This window comes from Orcinus orca, chromosome 1 (genome assembly GCF_937001465.1).
Source record: "Orcinus orca chromosome 1, mOrcOrc1.1, whole genome shotgun sequence".
Classification (NCBI taxonomy): domain Eukaryota; kingdom Metazoa; phylum Chordata; class Mammalia; order Artiodactyla; family Delphinidae; genus Orcinus; species Orcinus orca.
The window spans coordinates 66742755-66763167 of record NC_064559.1 but is presented as its reverse complement, the minus strand read 5'-3'; positions in this window follow the sequence as shown (position 1 = coordinate 66763167).

The following is a 20413-nucleotide window of genomic DNA, read 5'->3' as shown; positions in this document are numbered from 1 at the left end:
GAAGTTGTGGTACTTACATACAATGCAATATCACTCAGCAATGAAATCTATGTCGTCAGGCCCGTAGCAGCATAATGAGTGGATTCAGGTATGATGATTCTAACTGAAATAAGTCACACATAAAAAGAAACATCATAATATATCACTAATACACGAAATGTAAACTTGGCTACACAGGAACTGGATTACAAAACAGAACAGGGTCTCAAATTTAGAAAACCAACTTATGCTTGCTTAAGGGGAAAGGTGAGTTGGGGTGCTGCATAAAACCAGAGATTGAAATGAGCACAGATAAAGTTCCTTAAGCCAAATATGTAATAGACAAGAGCTACTCCTCGCTCAACGAGATGGACTCAGCACCCCATATTAAACGCCTAAGAATGTACCTGTCTAGTAAGTATCTTAAAACCTATGGATCGCTATGTCTCCGAAAGAGAATGAAGCGTGTGTACGGGGGCATAAACGCAGCAGTGATAGGATTGGAGAGGTTCGGTGAGCAAATGAAGACCCTTTGAAGTCATATTGCATGGTACCCATTCCACGGGTCTCAACGCTCCAGGTTTAAGGGATTCTTCCTTCAGCTAAATCATGCATGTGGAACCCAGAGTACGATCAATCGTGTGATCGGGACACGGGTTCAAATATGTCTCAGTTCTTGTCCCCTGGTACTCGGGTGCAACATTCCAGAGGCTTTACTAACACTCTCCCGACTTGGAGAGTCAGTGCCTTTAACCTCCTGTTTGGCCCAGTTTGCAATTTCTGCGGAAGATGAACAGGAATAGGGAGAACCAATGAGAGACTAGCTGGAGGTGTCTGGACGGGCAAATTTAACTCTCATTTCCCACCAGGAAGAGAAATTAACCGAAGGCTCAGCGTGCCGTGCCAGAACCAGATTAGGGCCTGAAGCAATCCTGCGGTGTTGCGGCCAGCTCACAAGAAAGCGAGTTGAAGAAAGGAGCTCAGGGGCACTGTAATTCACAAACCTGCAGAGTTATAAATGACAGCTATCGTCCAAAAATGTACTGAAGTAAGCCTGCCAAGAGGACTTGAAAGCGGGGCAGAATTGCAGGAAACCGATATCGGGAGGTAGACTGGAATTGCATTTAAAGCATAGGAAAAGAGGCAGAACGTCGACAATGATGCACTTGGCCAAAAAGGACGTATGCGTTTTTTCCTGAATATATTCAGGAAAAAACGCATACGCCCTTTTTGGCCAACCAAGCAAGCTTGCAAAGGAAATCTGCACTACAATGAAGTCTCACTGCCCCCCGGTCAAAAGGGCCATCTGAAAAAAGTGTAAAATCCAGAAAGGCAGGACAGGCCATGGAGAACTGGGAGCCTTGTTATGCTGATGGGCGGGATGTAAATTGCCAAAAGCCACTGGGGAGAAGTGTATGGTGTTTCCTGAAACATCTAAAAAACAAAGCAACAGAGCCTAGGGCACTTCCACTTATGGTCCTATAGCTTAGGGAAATTAAAATCAAAAAGTCACAGCCACCCCTAAGTTTGGGATGGCTCTGTTTACAAGAACCTCGTTTACAGTACAAGTTCAGTATCGCAGAAAGCGAAAAATGGATAAAGAAGTTCTGGTACTTACGTACAATGCAATATCACTCAGCAATGAAATCTATGTCATCAGGCCCGTAGCAGCATAATGAGTGGATTCAGGTATGATGATTCTAACTGAAATAAGTCACACAGAAAAAGAAACATCATAAGATATTACTAATACACGGAATGTAAACTTGGCTACACAGGAACTGAATTACAAAATAGAACAGGGTCTGAAATTTAGGAAACCAACTTATGCTTGCTTAAGGGGAAAGGTGAGTTGGGGTGCTGCATAAAACCAGAGATTGAAATGAGCACAGATAAAGTTCCTTAAGCCAAATATGGAATAGACAAGAGCTACTCCTTGCTCAACGAAATGGACTCAACACCCCATTTTAAATGCCTAAGAATGTACCTGACTAGTAAGTATCTTAAAACCTATGGATTGCTATGTCTCTGAAAGAGAATCAAGCGTGTGTACAGGGGCATAAACGCAGCAGTGATAGGATTGGAGAGGTTCGGTGAGCAAATGAAGACCCTTTGAAGTCATATTGCATGGTACCCATTCCACGGGTCTCAACTCTCCAGGTTTAAGGGATTCTTCCTTCAGCTAAAACATGCATGTGGAACCCAGAGTATGATCAACTGTGTGATCGGGAGACGTGTTCAAATATGGCTCAGTTCTCGTCCCCTGGTACTTGGGTGCAACAATCCAGACGCTTTACTAACACTCTCCCAACTTGGAGAGTCAGTGCCTTTAACCTCCTGTTTGGCCCAGTTTGCAATTTCTGCGGAAGACGAACAGGAATAGGGAGAACCAATGAGAGACTAGCTGGAGGTGTCTAGACGGGCAAATTTAACTCTCATTTCCCACAAGGAAGAGAAATTAACCAAAGGCTCAGCGTGCCGTGCCAGAACCAGATTAGGGCCTGAAGCAATCCTGCGGTGTTGCGGCAAGCTCACAAGAAAGCGAGTTGAAGAAAGGAGCTCAGGGGCACTGTAATTCACAAACCTGCAGAGTTATAAATGACAGCTATCGTCCAAAAATATACTGAAGTAAGGCTGCCAAGAGGACTTGAAAGCGGGGCAGAATTGCAGGAAACCGATTTCAGGAGGTAACCTGGAATTGCATTTAAAGCATAGGAAAAGAGGCAGAACGTCGACAATGATGCACTTGGCCAAAAAGGACGTATGCGTTTTTTCCTGAATATATTCAGGAAAAAACGCATACGTACTTTTTGGCCAAACAAGCAAGCTTGCAAAGGAAATCTGCACTACAATGAAGTCACACTTCCCCCCATCAAAAGGGCCATCTGAAAAAAGTGTAAAATCCAGAAATGTGGGACAGGTCATGGAGAACTGGGAACCTTGTTATGCTGATGGGCGGGATGTAAATTGCTAACAGCCACTCAGGAGAAGTGTATGGTGTTTCCTGAAACATCTAAAAAACAAAGCAACAGAGCCTAGGGCACTTCCACTTATGGTCCTATAGCTTAGGGAAATTAAAATCAAAAAGACACAGCCACCCCAAAGTTTGGGACGGATCTGTTTACAGGAACCTCGTTTACGGTACAAGTTCAATATCACAGAAAGTGAAAAATGGATAAAGAAGTTGTGGTACTTACGTACAATGCAATATCACTCAGCAATGAAATCTATGTCATCAGGCCCGTAGCAGCATAATGAGTCGATTCAGGTATGATGATTTTAACTGAAATAAGTCACACAGAAAAAGAAACGTCATAAGATATCACTAATACAAATGTAAACTTGGCTACACAGGAACTGAATTACAAAACAGAACAGGGTCTCAAATTTAGAAAACCAACTTATGCTTGCTTAAGGGCAAAGGTAAGTTGGGGTGTTGCATAAAACCAGAGATTGAAATGAGCACAGATAAAGTTCCTTAAGCCAAATATGTAATAGACAAGAGCTACTCCTTGCTCAACGAGATGGACTCAACGCCCCATATTAAACCCCTAAGTATGTACCTGACTAGTAAGTATCTTAAAACCTATGGATTGCTATGTCTCTGAAAGAGAATCAAGCATGTGTACAGGGGCATAAACGCAGCAGTGATAGGATTGGAGAGGTTCGGTGAGCAAATGAAGACCCTTTGAAGTCATATTGCATGGTACCCATTCCACGGGTCTCAACTCTCCACGTTAAGGGATTCTTCCTTCAGCTAAAACATGCATGTGGAACCCAGAGTATGATCAACCATGTGATCGGGAGACGTGTTCAAATATGTCTCAGTTCTGGTCCCCTGGTACTCGGGTGCAACATTCCAGATGCTTTACTAACACTCTCCCGACTTGGAGAGTCAGTGCCTTTAACCTCCTGTTTGGCCCAGTTTGCAATATCTGCGGAACATGGACAGGAATAGGGAGGACCAATGAGAGACTAGCTGGAGGTGTCTGGACGGGCAAATTTAACTCTCATTTCCCACCAGGAAGAGGAATTAACCAAAGGCTCAGTGCGCCGTGCCGGAACCAGATTAGGGCCTGAAGCAATCCTGCGGTGTTGCGGCCAGCTCACAAGAAAGCGAGTTGAAGAAAGGAGCTCAGGGGCACTGTAATTCACAAACCTGCAGAGTTATAAATGAGAGCTCTCGTCCAAAAATATACTGAAGTAAGGCTGCCAAGAGGACTTGAAAGCCGGGCAGAATTGCAGGAAAAGGATTTCAGGAGGTAGACTGGAATTGCATTTAAAGCATAGGAAAAGAGGCAGAACGTCGACAATGATGCACTTGGCCAAAAAGGGCGTATGCGTTTTTTCCTGAATATATTCAGGAAAAAACGCATACGCCCTTTTTGGCAAACCAAGCAAGCTTGCAAAGGAAATCTGCACTACAATGAAGTCTCACGTCCCCCCGGTCAAAAGGACCATCTGAAAAAAGTGTAAAATCCAGAAAGGCACGACAGGCCATGGAGAACTGGGAGGCTTGTTATGCTGATGGGCGGGATGTAAATTGCCAACAGCCACTCCGGAGAAGTGTATGGTGTTTCCTCAAACATCTAAAAAACAAAGCAACAGAGCCTAGGGCACTTCCACTTATGGTCCTATAGCTTAGGGAAATTAAAATGAAAAAGACACAGCCACCCCAAAGTTTGGGACGGCTCTGTTTACAAGAACCTCGTTTACGGTACAAGTTCAATATCACAGAAAGTGAAAAATGGATAAAGAATTTGTGGTACTTACGTACAATGCAATATCACTCAGCAAAGAAATCTATGTCATCAGGCCCGTAGCAGCATAATGAGTGGATTCAGGTATGATGATTCTAACTGAAATAAGTCACACAGAAAAGGAAACATCATAAGATATCACTAATACACAGAATGTAAACTTGGCTACACAGGAACTGGATTACAAAACAGAAGAGGGTCTCAAATTTAGAAAACCAACTTATGCTTGCTTAACGGGAAAGGTGAGTTGGGGTGCTGCATAAAACCAGAGATTGAAATGAGCACAGATAAAGTTCCTTAAGCCAAATATGTAATAGACAAGAGCTACTCCTTGCTCAACGAAATGGACTCAACACCCCATATTAAACGCCTAAGAATGTACCTGACTAGTAAGTATCTTTAAACCTATGGATTGCTATGTCTCTGAAAGAGAATCAAGCATGTGTACAGGGGCATAAACGCAGCAGTGATAGGATTGGAGAGGTTCGGTGAGCAAATGAAGACCCTTTGAAGTCATATTGCATGGTACCCATTCCACGGGTCTCAACTCTCCACGTTAAGGGATTCTTCCTTCAGCTAAAACATGCATGTGGAACCCAGAGTATGATCAACCATGTGATCGGGAGACGTGTTCAAATATGTCTCAGTTCTGGTCCCCTGGTACTCGGGTGCAACATTCCAGATGCTTTACTAACACTCTCCCGACTTGGAGAGTCAGTGCCTTTAACCTCCTGTTTGGCCCAGTTTGCAATATCTGCGGAACATGGACAGGAATAGGGAGGACCAATGAGAGACTAGCTGGAGGTGTCTGGACGGGCAAATTTAACTCTCATTTCCCACCAGGAAGAGGAATTAACCAAAGGCTCAGTGCGCCGTGCCGGAACCAGATTAGGGCCTGAAGCAATCCTGCGGTGTTGCGGCCAGCTCACAAGAAAGCGAGTTGAAGAAAGGAGCTCAGGGGCACTGTAATTCACAAACCTGCAGAGTTATAAATGAGAGCTCTCGTCCAAAAATATACTGAAGTAAGGCTGCCAAGAGGACTTGAAAGCCGGGCAGAATTGCAGGAAAAGGATTTCAGGAGGTAGACTGGAATTGCATTTAAAGCATAGGAAAAGAGGCAGAACGTCGACAATGATGCACTTGGCCAAAAAGGGCGTATGCGTTTTTTCCTGAATATATTCAGGAAAAAACGCATACGCCCTTTTTGGCAAACCAAGCAAGCTTGCAAAGGAAATCTGCACTACAATGAAGTCTCACGTCCCCCCGGTCAAAAGGACCATCTGAAAAAAGTGTAAAATCCAGAAAGGCACGACAGGCCATGGAGAACTGGGAGGCTTGTTATGCTGATGGGCGGGATGTAAATTGCCAACAGCCACTCCGGAGAAGTGTATGGTGTTTCCTCAAACATCTAAAAAACAAAGCAACAGAGCCTAGGGCACTTCCACTTATGGTCCTATAGCTTAGGGAAATTAAAATGAAAAAGACACAGCCACCCCAAAGTTTGGGACGGCTCTGTTTACAAGAACCTCGTTTACGGTACAAGTTCAATATCACAGAAAGTGAAAAATGGATAAAGAATTTGTGGTACTTACGTACAATGCAATATCACTCAGCAAAGAAATCTATGTCATCAGGCCCGTAGCAGCATAATGAGTGGATTCAGGTATGATGATTCTAACTGAAATAAGTCACACAGAAAAGGAAACATCATAAGATATCACTAATACACAGAATGTAAACTTGGCTACACAGGAACTGGATTACAAAACAGAAGAGGGTCTCAAATTTAGAAAACCAACTTATGCTTGCTTAACGGGAAAGGTGAGTTGGGGTGCTGCATAAAACCAGAGATTGAAATGAGCACAGATAAAGTTCCTTAAGCCAAATATGTAATAGACAAGAGCTACTCCTTGCTCAACGAAATGGACTCAACACCCCATATTAAACGCCTAAGAATGTACCTGACTAGTAAGTATCTTTAAACCTATGGATTGCTATGTCTCCGAAAGAGAATCAAGCATGTGTACAGGGGCATAAATGCAGCAGTGATAGGATTGGAGAGGTTCGGTGAGCAAACGAAGACCCTTTGAAATCATATTGCATGGTACCCATTCCACGGGTCTCAACTCTCCAGGTTTAAGGGATTCTTCCTTCAGCTAAAACATGCATGTGGAACCCAGAGTATGATCAACCGTGTGATCGGGAGACGTGTTCCAATATGTCTCAGTTCTCGTCCCCTGGTACTCGGGTGCAACATTCCAGACACTTTACTAACACTCTCCCGACATGGAGAGTCAGTGCCTTTAACCTCCTGTTTGGCTCAGTTTGCAATTTCTGCGGAAGATGAACAGGAATAGGGAGAACCAATGAGAGACTAGCTGGAGGTGTCTGGACGGGCAAATTTAACTCTCATTTCCCACTAGGAAGAGGAATTAACCAAAGGCTCAGCGTGCCATGCCGGAACCAGATTAGGGCCTGAAGCAATCCTGCGGTGTTGCTGCCAGCTCACAAGAAAGCGAGTTGAAGAAAGGAGCTCAGGGGCACTGTAATTCACAAACCTGCAGAGTTATAAATGACAGCTATCGTCCAAAAATATACTGAAGTAAGGCTGCCAAGAGGACTTGAAAGCGGGGCAGAATTGCAGGAAACCGATATCGGGAGGTAGACTGGAATTGCATTTAAAGCATAGGAAATGAGGCAGAACGTCCACAATGATGCACTTGGCCAAAAAGGGCGTATGCGTTTTTTCCTGAATATATTCAGGATAAAATGCAAACGCCCTTTTTGGCCAACCAAGCAAGCTTGAAAAGGAAATCTGCACTACAATGAAGTCTCACTTCCCCCTGGTCAAAAGGGCCATCTGAAAAAAGTGTAAAATCCAGAAAGGCAGGACAGGCCATGGAGAACTGGGAGCCTTGTTATGCTGATGGGTGGGATGTAAATTGCCAACAGCCACTCAGGAGAAGTGTATGGTGTTTCCTGATACATCTAAAAAACAAAGCAACAAAGGCTAAGGCACTTCCACTTATGGTTCTATAGCTTAGGGAAATTAAAATCAAAAAGACACAGCCACCCCAAAGTTTGGGACGGCTCTGTTTACAAGAACCTCGTTTACGGGACAAGTTCAATATCGCAGAAAGCGAAAAATGCATAAAGAAGTTGTGGTACTTACATACAATGCAATATCACTCAGCAATGAAATCTATGTCGTCAGGCCCGTAGCAGCATAATGAGTGGATTCAGGTATGATGATTCTAACTGAAATAAGTCACACATAAAAAGAAACATCATAATATATCACTAATACACGAAATGTAAACTTGGCTACACAGGAACTGAATTACAAAACAGAACAGGGTCTCAAATTTAGAAAACCAACTTATGCTTGCTTAAGGGGAAAGGTGAGTAGGGGTGCTGCATAAAAGCAGAGATTGAAATGAGTACAGATAAAGTTCCTTAAGCCAAATATGTAATAGACAAGAGCTACTCCTTGCTCAACGAAATGGACTCAACACCCCATATTAAACGCCTAAGAATGTACCTGACTAGTAAGTATCTTAAAAGCTATGGATTGCTATGTCTCCGAAAGAGAATCAAGCGTGTGTACAGGGACATAAACGCAGCAGTGATAGGATTGGAGAGGTTCGGTGAGCAAATGAAGACCCTTTGAAGTCATATTGCATGGTACCCATTCCACGGGTCTCAACTCTCCAGGTTTAAGGGATTCTTCCTTCAGCTAAATCATGCATGTGGAACCCAGAGTATGATCAACCATGTGATCGGGAGACGTGTTCCAATATGTCTCAGTTCTCGTCCCCTGGTACTCGGGTGCAACAATCCATACGCTTTACTAACACTCTCCCGACTTGGAGAGTCAGTGCCTTTAACCTCCTGTTTGGCCCAGTTTGCAATTTCTGCGGAAGATGAACAGGAATAGGGAGAACCAATGAGAGACTAGCTGGAGCTGTCTGGACGGGCAAATTTAACTCTCATTTCCCACCAGGAAGAGGAATTAACCAAAGGCTCAGCGTGCCGTGCCGGAACCAGATTAGGGCCTGAAGCAATCCTGCGGTGTTGCGGCCAGCTCACAAGAAACCGAGTCGAAGAAAGGAGCTCAGGGGCACTCTAATTCACAAACCTGCAGAGTTATAAATGATAGCTATCATCCAAAAATGTACTGAAGTAAGGCTGCCAAGAGGACTTGAAAGCGGGGCAGAATTGCAGGAAACCGATTTCAGGAGGTAGACTGGAATTGCATTTAAAGCATAGGAAAAGAGACAGAACGTTTACAATGATGCACTTGGCCAAAAAGGGCGTATGAGTTTTTTCCTGAATATATTTAGGAAAAAATGCATACGTACTTTTTGGCCAAACAAGCAAGCTTGCAAAGGAAATCTGCACTACAATGAAGTCACACTTCCCCCCCGGTCAAAAGGGCCATCTGAAAAAAGTGTAAAATCCAGAAAGGTGGGACAGGTCACAGAGAACTGGGAACCTTGTTATGCTGATGGGCGGGATGTAAATTGCTAACAGCCACTCAGGAGAAGTGTATGGTGTTTCCTGAAACATCTAAAAAACAAAGCAACAGAGCCTAGGGCACTTCCACTTATGGTCCTATAGCTTAGGGAAATTAAAATCAAAAAGACACAGCCACCCCAAAGTTTGGGACTGCTCTGTTTACAGGAACCTCGTTTACGGTACAAGTTCAATATCACAGAAAGTGAAAAATGGATAAAGAAGTTGTGGTACTTACGTACAATGCAATATCACTCAGCAATGAAATCTATGTCATCAGGCCCGTAGCAGCATAATGAGTGGATTCAGGTATGATGATTTTAACTGAAATAAGTCACACAGAAAAAGAAACGTCATAAGATATCTCTAATACAAATGTAAACTTGGCTACACAGGAACTGAATTACAAAACAGAACAGGGTCTCAAATTTCGAAAACCAACTTATGCTTGCTTAAGGGCAAAGGTAAGTTGGGGTGTTGCATAAAACCAGAGATTGAAATGAGCACAGATAAATTTCCTTAAGCCAAATATGTAATAGACAAGAGCTACTCCTTGCTCAACGAGATGGACTCAACGCCCCTTATTAAACCCCTAAGTATGTACCTGACTAGTAAGTATCTTAAAACCTATGGATTGCTATGTCTCTGAAAGAGAATCAAGCATGTGTACAGGGGCATAAACGCAGCAGTGATAGGATTGGAGAGGTTCGGTGAGCAAATGAAGACCCTTTGAAGTCATATTGCATGGTACCCATTCCACGGGTCTCAACTCTCCACGTTAAGGGATTCTTCCTTCAGCTAAAACATGCATGTGGAACCCAGAGTATGATCAACCGTGTGATCGGGAGACGTGTTCAAATATGTCTCAGTTCTGGTCCCCTGGTACTCGGGTGCAACATTCCAGACGCTTTACTAACACTCTCCCGACTTGGAGAGTCAGTGCCTTTAACCTCCTGTTTGGCCCAGTTTGCAATATCTGTGGAACATGGACAGGAATAGGGAGGACCAATGAGAGACTAGCTGGAGGTGTCTGGACGGGCAAATTTAACTCTCATTTCCCACCAGGAAGAGGAATTAACCAAAGGCTCAGCGTGCCGTGCCGGAACCAGATTAGGGCCTGAAGCAATCCTGCGGTGTTGCGGCCAGCTCACAAGAAAGCGAGTTGAAGAAAGGAGCTCAGGGACACTGTAATTCACAAACATGCAGAGTTATAAATGAGAGCTCTCGTCCAAAAATATACTGAAGTAAGGCTGCCAAGAGGACTTGAAAGCCAGGCAGAATTGCAGGAAAAGGATTTCAGGAGGTAGACTGGAATTGCATTTAAAGCATAGGAAAAGAGGCAGAACGTCGACAATGATGCACTTGGCCAAAAAGGGCGTATGCGTTTTTTCCTGAATATATTCAGGAGAAAACGCATACGCCCTTTTTGGCCAACCAAGCAAGCTTGCAAAGGAAATCTGCACTACAATGAAGTCTCACTTCCCCCCGCTCAAAAGGACCATCTGAAAAAAGTGTAAAATCCAGAAAGGCACGACAGGCCATGGAGAACTGGGAGCCTTGTTATGCTGATGGGCGGGATGTAAATTGCCAACAGCCACTCCGGAGAAGTGTATGGTGTTTCCTCAAACATCTAAAAAACAAAGCAACAGAGCCTAGGGCACTTCCACTTATGGTCCTATAGCTTAGGGAAATTAAAATGAAAAAGACACAGCCACCCCAAAGTTTGGGACGGCTCTGTTTACAAGAACCTCGTTTACGGTACAAGTTCAATATCACAGAAAGTGAAAAATGGATAAACAATTTGTGGTACTTACGTACAATGCAATATCACTCAGCAAAGAAATCTATGTCATCAGGCCCGTAGCAGCATAATGAGTGGATTCAGGTATGATGATTCTAACTGAAATAAGTCACACAGAAAAAGAAACATCATAAGATATCACTAATACACGGAATGTAAACTTGGCTACACAGGAACTGGATTACAAAACAGAAGAGGGTCTCAAATTTAGAAAACCGACTTATGCTTGCTTAAGGGGAAAGGTGAGTTGGGGTGCTGCATAAAACCAGAGATTGAAATGAGCACAGATAAAGTTCCTTAAGCCAAATATGGAATAGACAAGAGCTACTCCTTGCGCAACGAAATGGACTCAACACCCCATATTAAACGCCTAAGAATGTACCTGACTAGTAAGTATCTTTAAACCTATGGATTGCTATGTCTCCGAAAGAGAATCAAGCATGTGTACAGGGGCATAAACGCAGCAGTGATAGGATTGGAGAGGTTCGATGAGCAAACGAAGACCCTTTGAAGTCATATTGCATGGTACCCATTCCACGGGTCTCAACTCTCCAGGTTTAAGGGATTCTTCCTTCAGCTAAAACATTCATGTGGAACCCAGAGTATGATCAACCATGTGATCGGGAGACATGTTCCAATATGTCTCAGTTCTCGTCCCCTGGTACTCGGGTGCAACATTCCAGACACTTTATTAACACTCTCCCGACTTGGAGAGTCAGTGCCTTTAACCTCCTGTTTGGCCCAGTTTGCAATTTCTGCGGAAGATGAACAGGAATAGGGAGAACCAATGAGAGACTAGCTGGAGGTGTCTGGACGGGCAAATTTAACTCTCATTTCCCACCAGGAAGAGGAATTAACCAAAGGCTCAGCGTGCCGTGCCGGAACCAGATTAGGGACTGAAGCAATACTGCGGTGTTGCGGCCAGCTCACAAGAAAGCGAGTTGAAGAAAGGAGCTCAGGGCACTGTAATTCACAAACCTGCAGAGTTATAAATGACAGCTATCGTCCAAAAATATACTGAAGTAAGGCTGCCAAGAGGACTTGAAAGTGGGGCAGAATTGCAGGAAACCGATATCGGGAGGTAGACTGGAATTGCATTTAAAGCATAGGAAATGAGGCAGAACTTCCACAATGATGCACTTGGCCAAAAAGTGCGTATGCGTTTTTTCCTGAATATATTCAGGAAAAAACGCATACGCCCTTTTTGGCCAACCAAGCAAGCTTGCAAAGGAAATCTGCCCTACAATGAAGTCTCACGTTCCCCCGGTCAGAAGGACCATCTGAAAAAAGTGTAAAATCCAGAAAGGCACGACAGGCCATGGAGAACTGGGAGCCTTGTTATGCTGATGGGCAGGATGTAAATTGCCAACAGCCACTCCGGAGAAGTGTATGGTGTTTCCTGAAACATCTAAAAAACAAAGCAACAGAGCCTAGGGCACTTCCACTTATGGTCCTATAGCTTAGGGAAATTAAAATCAAAAAGACACAGCCACCCCAAAGTTTGGGACGGCTCTGTTTACAAGAACCTCGTTTACGGTACAAGTTCAATATCGCAGAAAGTGAAAAATGGATAAAGAATTTGTGGTACTTACGTACAATGCAATATCACTCAGCAAAGAAATCTATGTCATCAGGCCCGTAGCAGCATAATGAGTGGATTCAGGTATGATGATTCTAACTGAAATAAGTCACACAGAAAAAGAAACATCATAAGATATCACTAATACACGGAATGTAAACTTGGCTACACAGGAACTGGATTACAAAACAGAAGAGGGTCTCAAATTTAGAAAACCAACTTATGCTTGCTTAACGGGAAAGGTGAGTTGGGGTGCTGCATAAAACCAGAGATTGAAATGAGCACAGATAAAGTTCCTTAAGCCAAATATGTAATAGACAAGAGCTACTCCTTGCTCAAGGAAATGGACTCAACACCCCATATTAAACGCCTAAGAATGTACTTGACTAGTAAGTATCTTTAAACCTATGGATTGCTATGTCTCCGAAAGAGAATCAAGCATGTGTACAGGGGCATAAACGCAGCAGTGATAGGATTGGAGAGGTTCGGTGAGCAAACGAAGACCCTTTGAAATCATATTCCATGGTACCCATTCCACGGGTCTCAACTCTCCAGGTTTAAGGGATTCTTCCTTCAGCTAAAACATGCATGTGGAACCCAGAGTATGATCAACCGTGTGATCGGGAGACATGTTCCAATATGTCTCAGTTCTCGTCCCCTGGTACTCGGGTGCAACATTCCAGACACTTTACTAACACTCTCCCGACTTGGAGAGTCAGTGCCTTTAACCTCCTGTTTGGCTCAGTTTGCAATTTCTGCGGAAGATGAACAGGAATAGGGAGAACCAATGAGAGACTAGCTGGAGGTGTCTGGACGGGCAAATTTAACTCTCATTTCCCACAAGGAAGAGGAATTAACCAAAGGCTCAGTGTGCCGTGCCGGAAGCAGATTAGGGCCTGAAGCAATCCTGCGGTGTTGCGGCCAGCTCACAAGAAAGCGAGTTGAAGAAAGGAGCTCAGGGCACTGTAACTCACAAACCTGCAGAGTTATAAATGACAGAAATCGTCCAAAAATATACTGAAGTAAGGCTGCCAAGAGGACTTGAAAGTCGGGCAGAATTGCAGGAAACCGATATCGGGAGGTAGACTGGAATTGCATTTAAAGCATAGGAAATGAGGCAGAACGTCCACAATGATGTACTTGGCCAAAAAGGGCGTATGCGTTTTTTCCTGAATATATTCAGGAAAAAATGCAAACGCCCTTTTTGGCCAACCAAGCAAGCTTGAAAAGGAAATCTGCAGTACAATGAAGTCTCATTTTCCCCTGGTCAAATGGGCCATCTGAAAAAAGTGTAAAATCCAGAAAGGCAGGACAGGCCATGGAGAACTGGGAGCCTTGTTATGCTGATGGGTGGGATGTAAATTGCCAACAGCCACTCAGGAGAAGTGTATGGTGTTTCCTGATACATCTAAAAAACAAAGCAACAAAGCCTAAGGCACTTCCACTTATGCTCCTATAGCTTAGGGAAATTAAAATAAAAAAGACACAGCCACCCCAAAGTTTGGGACGGCTCTGTTTATAAGAACCTCGTTTACGGGAGAAGTTCAATATCGCAGAAAGCGAAAAATGGATAAAGAAGTTGTGGTACTTACGTATAATGCAATATCACTCAGCAATGAAATCTATGTCCTCAGGCCTGTAGCAGCATAATGAGTGGGTTCAGGTATGATGATTTTAACTGAAATAAGTCACACAGAAAAAGAAACATCATAATATATCACTAATACACGAAATGTAAACTTGGCTACACAGGAACTGAATTACAAAACAGAACAGGGTCTCAAATTTAGAAAACCAACTTATGCTTGCTTAAGGGGAAAGGTGAGTAGGGGTGCTGCATAAAACCAGAGATTGAAATGAGTACAGATAAAGTTCTTTAAGCCAAATATGTAATAGACAAGAGCTACTCCTTCCTCAACGAAATGGACTCAACACCCCATATTAAACGCCTAAGAATGTACCTGACTAGTAAGTATCTTAAAAGCTATGGATTGCTATGTCTCTGAAAGAGAATCAAGCGTGTGTACAGGGGCATAAACGCAGCAGTGATAGGATTGGAGAGGTTCGGTGAGCAAATGAAGACCCTTTGAAGTCATATTGCATGGTACCCATTCCACGGGTCTCAACTCTCCAGGTTTAAGGGATTCTTCCTTCAGCTAAATCATGCATGTGGAACCCAGAGTATGATCAACCGTGTGATCGGGAGACGTGTTCCAATATGTCTCAGTTCTCGTCCCCTGGTACTCGGGTGCAAGATTCCAGACGCTTTACTAACACTCTCCCGACTTGGAGAGTCAGTGCCTTTAACCTCCTGTTTGGCCCAGTTTGCAATTTCTGCGGAAGATGAACAGGAATAGGGAGAACCAATGAGAGACTAGCTGGAGGTGTCTGGACGGGCAAATTTAACTCTCATTTCCCACCAGGAAGAGGAATTAACCAAAGGCTCAGCGTGCCGTGCCGGAACCAGATTAGGGCCTGAAGCAATCCTGCGGTGTTGCGGCCAGCTCACAAGAAACCGAGTTGAAGAAAGGAGCTCAGGGGCACTATAATTCACAAACCTGCAGAGTTATAAATGATAGCTATCGTCCAAAAATGTACTGAAGTAAGGCTGCCAAGAGGACTTGAAAGCGGGGCAGAATTGCAGGAAACCGATTTCAGGAGGTAGACTGGAATTGCATTTAAAGCATAGGAAAAGAGGCATAACGTTTACAATGATGCACTTGGCCAAAAAGGGCGTATGCGTTTTTTCCTGAATATATTTAGGAAAAAACGCATACGTACTTTTTGGCCAAACAAGCAAGCTTGCAAATGAAATCTGCACTACAATGAAGTCACACTTCCCCCCGGTCAAAAGGGCCATCTGAAAAAAGTGTAAAATCCAGAAAGGTGGGACAGGTCACAGAGAACTGTGAACCTTGTTATGCTGATGGGCGGGATGTAAATTGCTAACAGCCACTCAGGAGAAGTGTATGGTGTTTCCTCAAACATCTAAAAAACAAAGCAACAGAGCCTAGGGCACTTCCACTTATGGTCCTATAGCTTAGGGAAATTAAAATCAAAAAGACACAGCCACCCCAAAGTTTGGGACGGCTCTGTTTACAGGAACCTCATTTACGGTACAAGTTCAATATCACAGAAAGTAAAAAATGGATAAAGAAGTTGTGGTACTTACGTACAATGCAATATCACTCAGCAAAGAAATCTATGTCATCAGGCCCGTAGCAGCATAATGAGTGGATTCAGGTATGATGATTTTAACTGAAATAAGTCACACAGAAAAAGAAACGTCATAAGATATCACTAATACAAATGTAAACTTGGCTACACAGGAACTGAATTACAAAACAGAACAGGGTCTCAAATTTAGAAAACCAACTTATGCTTGCTTAAGGGCAAAGGTAAGTTGGGGTGTTGCATAAAACCAGAGATTGAAATGAGCACAGATAAAGTTCCTTAAGCCAAATATGTAATAGACAAGAGCTACTCCTTGCTCAACGAGATGGACTCAACGCCCCATATTAAACCCCTAAGTATGTACCTGACTAGTAAGTATCTTAAAACCTATGGATTGCTATGTCTCTGAAAGAGAATCAAGCGTGTGTACAGGGGCATAAACGCAGCAGTGATAGGATTGGAGAGGTTCGGTGAGCAAATGAAGACCCTTTGAAGTCATATTGCATGGTACCCATTCCACGGGTCTCAACTCTCCACGTTAAGGGATTCTTCCTTCAGCTAAAACATGCATGTGGAACCCAGAGTATGATCAACCGTGTGATCAGGAGACGTGTTCAAATATGTCTCAGTTCTGGTCCCCTGGTACTCGGGTGCAACATTGCAGACGCTTTACTAACACTCTCCCGACTTGGAGAGTCAGTGCCTTTAACCTCCTGTTTGGCCCAGTTTGCAATTTCTGCGGAAGATGAACAGGAATAGGGAGAACCAATGAGAGACTAGCTGGAGCTGTCTGGACGGGCAAATTTAACTCTCATTTCCCACCAGGAAGAGGAATTAACCAAAGGCTCAGCGTGCCGTGCCGGAACCAGATTAGGGCCTGAAGCAATCCTGCGGTGTTGCGGCCAGCTCACAAGAAACCGAGTCGAAGAAAGGAGCTCAGGGGCACTCTAATTCACAAACCTGCAGAGTTATAAATGATAGCTATCATCCAAAAATGTACTGAAGTAAGGCTGCCAAGAGGACTTGAAAGCGGGGCAGAATTGCAGGAAACCGATTTCAGGAGGTAGACTGGAATTGCATTTAAAGCATAGGAAAAGAGACAGAACGTTTACAATGATGCACTTGGCCAAAAAGGGCGTATGAGTTTTTTCCTGAATATATTTAGGAAAAAATGCATACGTTCTTTTTGGCCAAACAAGCAAGCTTGCAAAGGAAATCTGCACTACAATGAAGTCACACTTCCCCCCCGGTCAAAAGGGCCATCTGAAAAAAGTGTAAAATCCAGAAAGGTGGGACAGGTCACAGAGAACTGGGAACCTTGTTATGCTGATGGGCGGGATGTAAATTGCTAACAGCCACTCAGGAGAAGTGTATGGTGTTTCCTGAAACATCTAAAAAACAAAGCAACAGAGCCTAGGGCACTTCCACTTATGGTCCTATAGCTTAGGGAAATTAAAATCAAAAAGACACAGCCACCCCAAAGTTTGGGACTGCTCTGTTTACAGGAACCTCGTTTACGGTACAAGTTCAATATCACAGAAAGTGAAAAATGGATAAAGAAGTTGTGGTACTTACGTACAATGCAATATCACTCAGCAATGAAATCTATGTCATCAGGCCCGTAGCAGCATAATGAGTGGATTCAGGTATGATGATTTTAACTGAAATAAGTCACACAGAAAAAGAAACGTCATAAGATATCTCTAATACAAATGTAAACTTGGCTACACAGGAACTGAATTACAAAACAGAACAGGGTCTCAAATTTCGAAAACCAACTTATGCTTGCTTAAGGGCAAAGGTAAGTTGGGGTGTTGCATAAAACCAGAGATTGAAATGAGCACAGATAAATTTCCTTAAGCCAAATATGTAATAGACAAGAGCTACTCCTTGCTCAACGAGATGGACTCAACGCCCCTTATTAAACCCCTAAGTATGTACCTGACTAGTAAGTATCTTAAAACCTATGGATTGCTATGTCTCTGAAAGAGAATCAAGCATGTGTACAGGGGCATAAACGCAGCAGTGATAGGATTGGAGAGGTTCGGTGAGCAAATGAAGACCCTTTGAAGTCATATTGCATGGTACCCATTCCACGGGTCTCAACTCTCCACGTTAAGGGATTCTTCCTTCAGCTAAAACATGCATGTGGAACCCAGAGTATGATCAACCGTGTGATCGGGAGACGTGTTCAAATATGTCTCAGTTCTGGTCCCCTGGTACTCGGGTGCAACATTCCAGACGCTTTACTAACACTCTCCCGACTTGGAGAGTCAGTGCCTTTAACCTCCTGTTTGGCCCAGTTTGCAATATCTGTGGAACATGGACAGGAATAGGGAGGACCAATGAGAGACTAGCTGGAGGTGTCTGGACGGGCAAATTTAACTCTCATTTCCCACCAGGAAGAGGAATTAACCAAAGGCTCAGCGTGCCGTGCCGGAACCAGATTAGGGCCTGAAGCAATCCTGCGGTGTTGCGGCCAGCTCACAAGAAAGCGAGTTGAAGAAAGGAGCTCAGGGACACTGTAATTCACAAACATGCAGAGTTATAAATGAGAGCTCTCGTCCAAAAATATACTGAAGTAAGGCTGCCAAGAGGACTTGAAAGCCAGGCAGAATTGCAGGAAAAGGATTTCAGGAGGTAGACTGGAATTGCATTTAAAGCATAGGAAAAGAGGCAGAACGTCGACAATGATGCACTTGGCCAAAAAGGGCGTATGCGTTTTTTCCTGAATATATTCAGGAGAAAACGCATACGCCCTTTTTGGCCAACCAAGCAAGCTTGCAAAGGAAATCTGCACTACAATGAAGTCTCACTTCCCCCCGCTCAAAAGGACCATCTGAAAAAAGTGTAAAATCCAGAAAGGCACGACAGGCCATGGAGAACTGGGAGCCTTGTTATGCTGATGGGCGGGATGTAAATTGCCAACAGCCACTCCGGAGAAGTGTATGGTGTTTCCTCAAACATCTAAAAAACAAAGCAACAGAGCCTAGGGCACTTCCACTTATGGTCCTATAGCTTAGGGAAATTAAAATGAAAAAGACACAGCCACCCCAAAGTTTGGGACGGCTCTGTTTACAAGAACCTCGTTTACGGTACAAGTTCAATATCACAGAAAGTGAAAAATGGATAAACAATTTGTGGTACTTACGTACAATGCAATATCACTCAGCAAAGAAATCTATGTCATCAGGCCCGTAGCAGCATAATGAGTGGATTCAGGTATGATGATTCTAACTGAAATAAGTCACACAGAAAAAGAAACATCATAAGATATCACTAATACACGGAATGTAAACTTGGCTACACAGGAACTGGATTACAAAACAGAAGAGGGTCTCAAATTTAGAAAACCGACTTATGCTTGCTTAAGGGGAAAGGTGAGTTGGGGTGCTGCATAAAACCAGAGATTGAAATGAGCACAGATAAAGTTCCTTAAGCCAAATATGGAATAGACAAGAGCTACTCCTTGCGCAACGAAATGGACTCAACACCCCATATTAAACGCCTAAGAATGTACCTGACTAGTAAGTATCTTTAAACCTATGGATTGCTATGTCTCCGAAAGAGAATCAAGCATGTGTACAGGGGCATAAACGCAGCAGTGATAGGATTGGAGAGGTTCGATGAGCAAACGAAGACCCTTTGAAGTCATATTGCATGGTACCCATTCCACGGGTCTCAACTCTCCAGGTTTAAGGGATTCTTCCTTCAGCTAAAACATTCATGTGGAACCCAGAGTATGATCAACCATGTGATCGGGAGACATGTTCCAATATGTCTCAGTTCTCGTCCCCTGGTACTCGGGTGCAACATTCCAGACACTTTATTAACACTCTCCCGACTTGGAGAGTCAGTGCCTTTAACCTCCTGTTTGGCCCAGTTTGCAATTTCTGCGGAATACGAACAGGAATAGGGAGAACCAATGAGAGACTAGCTGGAGGTGTCTGGACGGGCAAATTTAACTCTCATTTCCCACCAGGAAGAGGAATTAACCAAAGGCTCAGCGTGCCGTGCCGGAACCAGATTAGGGACTGAAGCAATACTGCGGTGTTGCGGCCAGCTCACAAGAAAGCGAGTTGAAGAAAGGAGCTCAGGGCACTGTAATTCACAAACCTGCAGAGTTATAAATGACAGCTATCGTCCAAAAATATACTGAAGTAAGGCTGCCAAGAGGACTTGAAAGTGGGGCAGAATTGCAGGAAACCGATATCGGGAGGTAGACTGGAATTGCATTTAAAGCATAGGAAATGAGGCAGAACTTCCACAATGATGCACTTGGCCAAAAAGTGCGTATGCGTTTTTTCCTGAATATATTCAGGAAAAAACGCATACGCCCTTTTTGGCCAACCAAGCAAGCTTGCAAAGGAAATCTGCCCTACAATGAAGTCTCACGTTCCCCCGGTCAGAAGGACCATCTGAAAAAAGTGTAAAATCCAGAAAGGCACGACAGGCCATGGAGAACTGGGAGCCTTGTTATGCTGATGGGCAGGATGTAAATTGCCAACAGCCACTCAGGAGAAGTGTATGGTGTTTCCTGAAACATCTAAAAAACAAAGCAACAGAGCCTAGGGCACTTCCACTTATGGTCCTATAGCTTAGGGA